Here is a 10,782-nt window from a genome sequence, read left to right on the forward strand (position 1 = left end):
AATACAATGTTTACATAGTTCCAGTCAAACATACATTATCATTCCACCAAATATATGAATAAGTTCTTCCACAATTAAGTTCTTGTTTTTCATAATGTCGCATTATCATTCTCCTCACTTAGTGCTATGGAATTTTCTGCTTTGTCTTGGCTTGCTCTTAAATAATAATAATTAAGATAACCAGGACTGGCATCTTTAGTCTTCAAACAATGTGCAAATCATATCATATTTACAATGTTTGCTAGTTTGGCCATTCTTCCTAGATTATGATACAATAGTATAACATTTAAAATATTGTGTAGTTGTAGTATTTTTTAAATTAAACTTCTGAATTCTTACCTGGAAAACTGCAGGGACTTCTCCAGGTAGTTGTCAAGAGCCAAACTGAATTGAAGGCACAAAAAAAGAAAGGAAAAAACCCTTTTGTGATTAAAGGGATTATCCTAAAGTGTGATCTTTTCCTGCATAAACATTTCAAAGGGCTTTATTCTGACCACTTCAGAATTAACTATGGCATAGGCGTTTCAGAGGTTCTCAAAGGGGCATCTCTTTTTTACATTGTTAAATTCAGTCATTACAAGGAACAGTCTATAGTGTGTGTGTGAGAGAGAGAGGGGGGGGAGGGAGGGAGATGGGGGAAAGGGTGTTAGCACAGTCGGTCTACATATTCTTGCAAACTTTAGCTTGAGCAATGGCAACCCTGAGTGGGAAAAAAGCAAGCAGATTGAAACCCAAAGTGTTTTAGACTACAAAATCAGATATACAACTAAGTGTAATCAGCTATGTCTGGCAGAAAAGAATGAACTGGACAGAAACATGAATTGTTAGCAGAAATTTATCCATACATTTCAAAGAATACCAGGTTAGTTGGCATTAAAGATACGGTAGATCTTGCTAGGAAGTATGACTACTATTCAGTCAGTGGGCACTGGACACTATATAGAAGTATGCCCTTTTTTTTAGTAAAATATATTTTTCCATGGAATTTCCCAGTCCACACTGCTAGAGTTTCCAGCACACAATTCTTGCTAGTTTCTGCTATTTGGATCAACAAATGATGGCTGATTCAACCAACAAAGCTGAAATCCAGATGTTGGATATTGTGGACTGGAATATCTATCCTCCCCTCACCTCTCCAGAGGTACTATTTCAATCCCAAAATGGACCATCCCAACACGATACTTCAAAGGCATAGTCAATCAAGAATAAAGGGCTTGGTTAGCTCTTATTCAAAACACCCTTCTGATTTGCCATGTGCCTTTGAGATGGAGAACTTTGTTTGTGTTTATTAGCTCCACCTGAAATCGAGATTCAGACTAATGTGAACGCCATTTTGTGGGCAACAATTTCTATAGGCTAACATCTGCATTCATCCCTTGTATTCATCTTCCAGCAAGCAGAATGGCTCACTGTGTAGTAATAGAAAATAGACAGAAGCTGGAAATAATGGGCACAGGCAATCAAACTATCGTTATAGGTACATTATGCACAAGGTGCTAAATTGGCAGGAATCCTTTATTGTTAACTTCTCTTTGGCATTATTAAATGAGCTCTGAAACCAGAGGAAATTTACAAGTGACAAAGGGTAATTATATACTTTAGAAGAAGATATTTTTCATTGTGAAGATAGAACTGCACCAAGATAACAGCCCATTCAAAAGACAGTCAAAGGAGAATCTGCATATTTCAGGAGAATCATGCTGTCATACTTGGTGAGCATTTTTGATACCACCCCCCACCTCCCCATAAAAAAGAAAAAGAATATTTCTATCTACTTTATGGGCAAATTTCTTGTGAAAGTATGTTGTGCAATGCTTTCCATAGGAAAAAGGCCATGAAGCAAACAAGATGTGCATTATCTAGATCAGATAGTTATATATTTTTATTTAATTTGCTTCAAGCTTTTCCACACTCCTATTCAAAGATACCCTCTGTCAATATAGCTCTCTTGCCACAACTGAGATCTAAAATATTAATACTAAAGAAAATTCTTAGTCAAGATTTAACAATCTTATGCTTGCCAAATATTTTGAATTTCCACATCAGTTTTTCCTTGACAGTAGTCACCCTTGCCGAGGCTGATAGGAATATAGCTCACTATCACTTCCGGTTCCGGCGGCTGACGGCGATGGGCAACTCGTTTGCTCGCTCCGGCTCCCCGGTGGGCTTCCGCACTCCTTGGGGGGCACAGGACGCCCCAAAGCGGCATCCTGCTGGAGGGGCGGCATCGCGGGGGATCCCTGCATCGGCGGCGGCCAGCGGGAGGTCCCCTGCGTGCTCAAGGCACCGGGGAGCAGTATCGGAGGGCGCGTAAAGCGTCTTCGCGTACAGGCTGCACGGAGAATGAAAAAGTAGAAGGAAGCAGTGGCGGTGTGGTGAGGCGCATACCCCCCTTCACTCCCTTTGTTGATTTGAAGAACTTTTCAGCAGCTTAAAACTTTCTCTTTCGGCTAACTTGGAGGCGCGGCTGGAGGGAGGGGGATTCCCCCCCCCCCTCGGACAGGCGGCTTGGAACAATTTTGCTCTCAGCCCCAGGGGAAGGAGGAGGGGGGAGAGCCAACCAATGATGCCACACCCTTGCTTAAAGTGACTTTCATTGAACTTAACTCCATAATTTACTGATGATCTGAGGACTTTGGGAACTTTGAAAACATTGTTATGCCTCTAAACCCGAAACTGGCAGGGCAAGATGGCACACTTCCGTTGTCTTCATGAACTGTGAAACCTGACTCCACCTTTAAAAATTCAGGCTTCCGGTCTTTGTCTCCGTGCTACCCAGATGAATCTCTTGTGGATTGCTACTTTTTGAACTCTCTGGGGTGAAAAACTTTACTCTATTGCCAGTCTGACTAGAGAAATTCTCTCCTGCTTGGATCCTCTGCCTCCTGGACTCATCTGGCTGCTCTGCCGCTCTATCTGTCCATTCTCTACACTGACTGAACTCTTTATTCTATAAACAATGTCTCCTAAAAGACCACTCCCTGGAAAGCCTGGCTTTGCTACCTCTGCCCCGACATCAGCAACTTCCAGTCCTGCTACACAATCAAAGATAACAGACCTGATGCAACCTAAAAGTACAGAGATGGATTTGCAACAAATGCTCCAGCAACTCTTACAGGGACAAGAGGAAATTAAGAAACAATTAAAGGAAATGAAAGAAGAAATTAAAGAGAACCAAGCCCAAATTCATAAGAACTCACAGAGACTGGACATTGTGGAGGGTGGGGTGGCGGAGATGAGGAGGGGTAGAGGCGGTGCAGAAGGGAAACAAAGAACTTGATACCCAACAAATGAAAACAGAATTTGAGAGAATGTCCTTTTATCTTAGATTTCAAAACGTGATGGAAGCAGATGACGAAAACATAAGGGACATCATGATAAACATCTTGGCTGAATATATCCACAAAGAAAAACAACAGATGGAATGGGAGATCTGGTTTATAGAGTGAATTCAGCCTATGCCAGAACACACAATGTACCCAGGGAGGTACATATTAAATTTCTTATAAAAAAGCACAAGAGAGGAGATTCTGGGTGTACAAAGGGGGCAAGCCCTGACATACCATGATAGGGAAATAAGTATCTTGAAACAGATCCCCAAGAAAATTAGAGAAAAAAGGAAAAATTATTCGCAATTAGCAAATAAATTATACCAGAAGGGGGTGTGGTTTAGAGGGTTGATGCCTGAAGGTATGTTGATATTCTGGGAGGATTAGAATATCCTCCCAGAATTAGAATTAACACACCCATAGAGGCACAGGCCTTTATGGAAAAAAACAAAATACACCTAGAAAAAACAGAAGATCCTACAACGGATATGCAGGACACGGGAGGGGCCGGAGCTCTGCCGGCGGGGGGAGAAGGGGCAATACCAAGAAAGCACAGATCACAAAAATGAATAAGAAAATCTCGTTGATATAAACTGACCGAAAGTAATAATGGAATTAACATATGGATTATATATTACTATGTATTAAATTGATTGAAAGTACCAATAGAATTAATATGCTGATTATATATGACTATGTATTAATGACTTATACTCAGATGTATACTATGAGTTTGGAGGGAGGGGGCGCCTACCACACTTTGCAACTGCCAAAATTTGTATACCTTTCCACTACCTTTTTCCTTGTAAATTTTAAAAAAAACCAATAAAACTTTGTTTTTTTAAAAAAGGAATATAGCTCACTACCAACATTGGAAATAATCTGTGCTCAGTTTAGTAAACAGATCACTATTTTTTGCCCAAGTGGATGAAATTACTTCTTCCAAGAATTCACCATGATTCCCTAAATAGTTAGTTTTGCACGTGTTCATAGGTTTGTACAAAGCATGAATACATGGATATTTAACTAGAGTATCTATCATAAACTATTCAAATAACTTTTATTTTATTATTTTATTGTATTAATTGATTAAATTTGTATGCTCCCAAGGTGTCTTATCTAACATCCTCATCTAAGCTCTTTACATAGGGCTTGCCTTATGACTAAACTGGCGCTCTATACCCATCTTTGAATTGGCAAAAACAATCCAATATGAGATTGTCTCTATTGCCTTACTGTAACTTTCAATCACTGACACTCAACTTGAGGCTGTCCTTAGACACTGCCAAAACAAGAGCAGGAACCTAATGTAACTGCAGTACATCCAAGGATGGCTTCAACCTGTCTTGGATATGAAAGGAATAGAATGGAGATGCGGCAAAAAAAATGAAATAGCCAGAGCATGTTTTTGTCATCGTTAATGCAGATAAGGAAAGATCTTAGAAGACTTCCATGGAAATAAGGGCCATTGACTTTTATCTGTGCAGGGAATTATAGGCTTAATGCCAGAATCAGGACTTTATGTTAAGTTGCTGTTCAAAAGATTCATTGCTCAAGCCTAGTATCTAGTCAACTAAAGTTCAATACTGAATTGGCACCAAATAAGGGTCAACAGAATTCAAGAGGGGTTGGGCATGGACTGTTGATGAGAACATGATTCTAAGCTGATGATGCACTTAACCCTGCCTTTCAGCTCTGCCTGTTCGTCTATACTTAGAGCTCAAAGCATCTGTGGAATAGTAACTCATCTCTCCTCTTAGAAAAGATAATTTCTATTTACTTCCCCTAGAAAATCGCTATATGACATCATGCTCTGCTAGTTACAACTGTAGGTATCAGTAAACACACTTTTCTATACAACTGTCAGGTGCAAAGAATCAGGACCTTTCATAAAATGGCAGCATAGAAGATTTATTCAAGCCTATACACAAGAATCTAGTCAATTAAAGTTTAACACTATATTGGGGCTAAATAAAGGTCAATGGAATTCAAAGGGACAGCTGGACTTTGATCTTTTGTGGCAATGCATGTATTCTAAACTGATAATGCATTTAACCCCTCCCCCCCCCCAGTTCTGCCTGCTTTTCTCTTACAGGAACAATATTTGTGAATTCTTGTCAGTCTTGTGAGGTAGTCCAGAGAGAAAGCGCACCCAGAACTATTGTAATTCTACTTTATTGTAAGGTTAAATTAAGAAAATTTTGCAAGTCTGAATGTACATTTCTTCTCTGTCGCCTTTACTCCCAAAACTAGGGAGAGTCCCTCCTAAGATATTTGCCACATCCACATTTCTGCTGTGGGTTCGGATATTTCTGGTCTGACCATTCCTCTGTCTGCATTTCTTTCCCTGTTTCCCAAGGCCATTCGTACCTACCGTTCTCTACCATTCAAAAAGGCAAAGAAGCTAATAGCAAATTGCAGCAGCCTAATATTGTAGATATTGAGTTCATTTTTCTAGGATTAAGACGGTCTAAGTTTTTTCCAACATGTTTTCTGTTTAGGAAAGACTTTTTTTCTAATTTCTTCCAGGAATTTGTTCAGGACCAGCCACTTTCTCCTACTAAAGATGGAAGGGCAGATACCATCTCTACCCCAGCAAAGTGCAAAATATCAGGACTGATCCAGCTGTTGAAACATCTAAAAAAGAAAAGAAAATCCTCATAGGAAGTCTCCGTCTTTATAGAAGACCTCCCTCCAATAATAATCTGCTGTTTTTTCAACCATCAAAATCGTCTTCCTAAGGCAGAGGTCTCTTTCTGCCTAATGCTAGAGATGAAATCAGCATGCATGCCTTACTGTATCTTGTTCTTTGACCACAGTGATATATTGCAGTACAATCAACTATATATTCTTCATTATACCAATTCTTCTCCAAAAATCTGAGATGTTGGCATGCATGTCATTTAATCAAAACCACTCCACATTTGTTACATTTTTCATCATCAAGATTATTGTTCTTTTAAAATATTGTCTATTGGTTGTGTTCATCTGATATTGTTAAACTGATGTTATTGTTTTTCATTAATACAAAAGATGGAGGGGATTTGGAAGGAAACAGTTGTCTTTATATGCTGCTTCTTACGATAAATAGTATTTATTGTTGAATGTCAAGAGACTCCAGGAGGCAATGGACCCCCATCGAGTTCACTGAGCCATTCTTCCCTTTACATTAGCTAGAGGGGCCATCTATGCACCTCACCCAAGAAGACGAAATTACTCAGGCTGAAACAGAACACCAATGTGCCCAAATTTGGCACATAAAATACTTTATGCAATTCAGAAATAATGTCTAACATTTAAGTAAAAACACTGTACATTTTGGCCTAGAACTCCATCCAGTATTACAGGAACTGATCATTCATTAATGCAATAAGATATCTCACTCTGCCTTCCAGTATGTTTGCACACTCATTAAGATTGCTCCTATTCAGAGCAAATCTGAGGATGCGGAAGAGATTGGAAAATGGAGACATATGTCGTATTGACGGATGAGGTCCTTTCAGTGGCTCAGTATGATTTGTTGGAAAATTATGATAACATAATCTCAACTCAGTCTATTGCATAATGGTAACTTCTGAACTAATTTTCCCTTGTAAAGTAAAACATATATCTCTCCTAACTTCTATCCAGAGAAAAAAAGGGGGACTATTTAAAATCAATATCCCAGAGAAGCAAGCAACATGTAAAAGTATGACACCTAGGCAATATTTCAGAATTTGAATTATTTCTTTTTAAAATATTTCAAATTTAATTTTCACTCTGATATCAAACAGGAAAAACAAGCTTAATTCTTTTTTGCTAGTTTTAAGACATTGATGTAAGTAAAGCTTACAGTTTTTTTATTTAAAAAATAGTTTTATTGAATTTCAAAGATTTAGAAAGCAAATCTGAATTAAGACAACTCACTTGGGGGGGGGGGACATTTCTGTCAATTATATTCAGAATTTTGGATGGATAAAGGGTTTAAGTAACCACCACTGGGTTCTCCAGGGACACTCTCCTGTGAACAGGTGACTGGCAATACTAATGAGAATCCTTACCTATTGGAAAAGAAAGCAAAAGCCGGCCAATCAAAATAGGGCAGGGTGTCCAAACTTGGGAACTTTAAGACTTGTGGACTTCAACTCCCTGAATTCCCCAGCCAGCATGGCTGGCTGGGGAATTCTGGGAGTTGAAGTCCACAAGTCTTAAAGTTCCCAAGTTTGGACACCCCTGAAATAGGGTAATCATATTGCCATGAAAAGAACACTGTCCTGAAATTAAGAAAACCCCCAGTCTAAAACAGAGCCAAATTGGTGCAGTGGTAAAGATGCTGACCTAGAAACTGTGAACAATGAAAGCTGGCTGGTCACTTTTTCTCTTGTCCAACCACTCTCACAGGGTTCTTGTTGTGGGGAAAATAGGAGGAGGAGGAAGTATTACAGTATGTATGTTTGTTGCCTTGGATTCTTTATATATAACTCAAGGCAAGATATATATATAATGTTCCCGTCTCCTATTTTCCCACGACAACAACCCTAAAGCAATGGTGAAATTCAATTTTTTTTACTACCGATTCTTTGGGCATGGCTTGGTGGGCATAGCAGGGGAAGGATATTGCAAAATCTCCATTCCCATTCCACTCCAGGGGGAAGGATATTGCAAAATCTCCATTCCCACCCCACTTTGGGGCCAGCCAGAGGTGGTATTTGCAGGTTCTCTGAACTACTCAAAATTTCCGCTACCAGTTCTCCAGAACCTGTCAGAATCTGCTGATTTTCACCCCTGATTGTACTTTATGCACAGTAGGGTTAAAAAAAACATTTAATACATTTGCAAGATGAACTACCTTTCAGTTGAAGGCTCTCTTAACATCGTTAAAAATCTGCGTTACGTTTTTCTGATAGAGTCTTGGTTAAAGTCTAGTGTTCCTGCTTCTATTTTTTTTTCTCAGTAGCAACAATGTCGAAATACATAGGGCTGAGAGAGAGAAATTGGCCCAGATATCACAGTGAGCTTCTATGACCAAGAGCAGACCAGTATTTTATTGAAACTGATTTTAAGAATTTTTTTTTAAAAAGAGCCACAGTATCAAAATGTTTTAAGAAAACAAATGTTGGTGTCCCAGCTCAGCCAACTAAATTGCTGTATCTGTTTGGGAATGACTAATCACTTAGATTACTCTGGAGAAGTAGAAGTGTCCTTAATACAGTATATATTTCTCCCTTAATGAGATGGCAGCACAGTACAGGTAGTCTTTGATTTATGAATGGTTGCTTAGCAACAAAGTTGCACCAACCCCAAAAAGCAGCTTACAACCCAAATTCAAAGTTCCGACACTCAGGAAACCCCCCCCCCCCTTTGCAGCTACATGACTGAACTTTCGGCACCTGGCAACACATATGACCTTTACAGCATCCCACCATCATATGACTGTGTTTTATAAGTTTTGCTGAAAACTGGCATTTTTGGTTTTTAACAAAACCATGCCCATAGCAAACCATTGGTTTGTTGGTTTGTTTAATGACCATCACAAAAAATATTATAAAATTGGGTCAATCACACAACTGACATTTTATGGCATTTACAACATATGACCATAATGGGCATTACAGTCATATGTCGAGGAAAAGCAGCAATTAAGGAGTGTTGAGACTTTTTTTTCCCCTCAAAGGAAAGCTGTACTTAAATACTATCTTTCTTATATCAACATATGGAAGTAATTATCAGTACTTCTTTCCAAACTCACCATTTCACAGTTTATTTTTTAAAACTTCCTTAAATATTAAGGGTTAGTTGATATCATCCACTTCCAATAAAGCTAAGTATGCATTTAAAAAGTAATTCCAGCTTCATCCTTAGCGTAGTTTCTCATTCCTTTTTTCCTGACATGTTCCTTCATTTTTTTCACAGACATGATAAATCTTAGAACTTAAAAATTTAGAAAAGTAAACACCTAATAAGATATCAAATTATTTTTGTTGTAATTTGTTTCCGTTGAACATCTTTGTATGTTTCAGATACATTCCCAAAGAGCCTTCCCCTTGACTTCCAATTCATCTTTAGGTGAAATGTTCTTTTGTGAATCGCAGGCAGCCTAAAGGATTACTCCTTTAGTTACTTCACTGGAATAGTCCAAATAAACAAGTGTTCTTCCTTGTAATCATAAAACAAAAAAACGATTCCGAGAACTGCCCATTGTGGACAATGAAAGGCAAAGACAGACCAGGTGGTAATGATACTTTTCCCTCTTATACTGAAGCACTGCAGGAAATTACTTCCCAAGACAACAAGAAGAAAGAAATAGAAAGGCAAGAGAAAGGACTACCTAAGAAAGTAATTCTATAGCAGGGTGGATAAAACCAGATTACTTGCTGGCACATTTTATAACACTAGCCCAGCGACGTGCAGTCAGGGGAGGCAGGGGAGGCAGAGCCTCACCGCTCTCATCATGAAAATAAAAAAAAAATACTCCAGGAAGCCGTGAAAGTGGCTGGGAGAGGTGCGCGGCTTGGTTTAGCCTCCCTGGACATTGCAGCAGCAGCCCCAAGTGCGCCGATCTCACAATTTTTTGCATCGGGCGAGCCCGGGATCCTTGCAAGGGGAATGGGACCACGTGTGCAGGAGGCTCCTCAGCGCCAGCCTCAGATCAGTGCAGCCGTGGTCCCCTTCATGTTGGCTCAGGAAGGAGGAGAATGGGACCACGTGTGCAGGGGAAGGGGACCACAGCTCACGCTGATCTTAGGATGGCGCTGAGGAGCCTCCTGCACACGTGGTCCCATTCCCCTTGCAAGGATCCCGGGCTCGCCCGATGCAAAAAATGCCTAGGTAACATCATCAGTGCTAGACGGGGGGGGGGGGAAGGAGGAGAAAGGAGAAGTTTATCTTCTCAGAAATGTCTTCTCAGTGGAGCTGTGGCAGCCTGCCTGTCCCTTTCTGACATTTCTGAGAAGAGAAACTTCTCCGGTCGGGCTGCGCCCATGCGATCGGAGTCACCATGCGGTTTGATGATCTTACCAGCCTCACCAGCCATAAACCTCACCGCACGTCACTGCACTAGCCTAAAAGTTGTTCACAGTTACTTTTTCCTCTTTGAACAATCCAGTATGTGGAACTATATAGATGAGCTGAACTGAACAATGCAGGCCATTTCTCTGATATTGTTTCCAATGAAATTACAACTGGAGCTATATATTTATTATCATACTAATTGACCATACTTCACAGTATGTTTTCACTGTTGCATAAAATTAATAGGAAGTCAGCCAGTTCCTCAAGCGTACCCCTGCTCATTTTTGTCATTCTGCCTGTTAACAAGAGAGATCCTTTGCAACCCAAAATCTTGTAAATTATGAATAGGCAACTTGCAAGGTCGAAGATGCTCATGGCTCCATACTTTTTCTGGTATAAATTATTGCTGAAAATTGATGGCATGATTTCTACTACTTTAAATTGGGAGTTTGAAATATATGCA

Source organism: Natrix helvetica, assembly GCF_964273705.1.
Source record: "Natrix helvetica genome assembly, chromosome: 1".
In the NCBI taxonomy this organism is placed as follows: Eukaryota; Metazoa; Chordata; class Lepidosauria; order Squamata; family Natricidae; genus Natrix; species Natrix helvetica.